This window comes from Arachis ipaensis, chromosome B03 (genome assembly GCF_000816755.2).
Source record: "Arachis ipaensis cultivar K30076 chromosome B03, Araip1.1, whole genome shotgun sequence".
Classification (NCBI taxonomy): domain Eukaryota; kingdom Viridiplantae; phylum Streptophyta; class Magnoliopsida; order Fabales; family Fabaceae; genus Arachis; species Arachis ipaensis.
Genome location: NC_029787.2, coordinates 121,813,455 through 121,813,957, shown reverse-complemented (window position 1 = coordinate 121,813,957; position 503 = coordinate 121,813,455).

The following is a 503-nucleotide window of genomic DNA, read 5'->3' as shown; positions in this document are numbered from 1 at the left end:
TAAAAAAATTATATTATAATTTGACTATTTTTTATTTGTATTTAATTTTTTAATTATTATTTTTTGTTAATTTTAACTAATTTTATTGTCTAACATTTTGAACCCACTTTAGTTGGCGGGCGCAGACCGAACCACTCCGCTTATGGTGTGAATCTAGACGGGACAGGCGGACCCGCTTTGCCACCCCTAGTCTTAACTCATATAGCATATGTCCTCCTTTCTTACTAGAAGGTCTAGAGTTCGAATCTCATCTAATATAAACTTGACAAAAATAAAAAAAAATTCTTGTGTGTAGACGTAGTGTGTGTAAGTGTACACACTAATGCTTAAAATTAGAAGTTATTCAATCCATCAGAAAAAAAAATTTGAATGTTGATGTAACGTGTGGTAAGTATTTTTAAAAAAAAAACATACTTAAAAATTATCCATTTTTTAGAAATCATTCAAACAAGTCTTGCCTATGTTTCAGCGATACAGAAGACAAGTCGCATATAGGATCAATT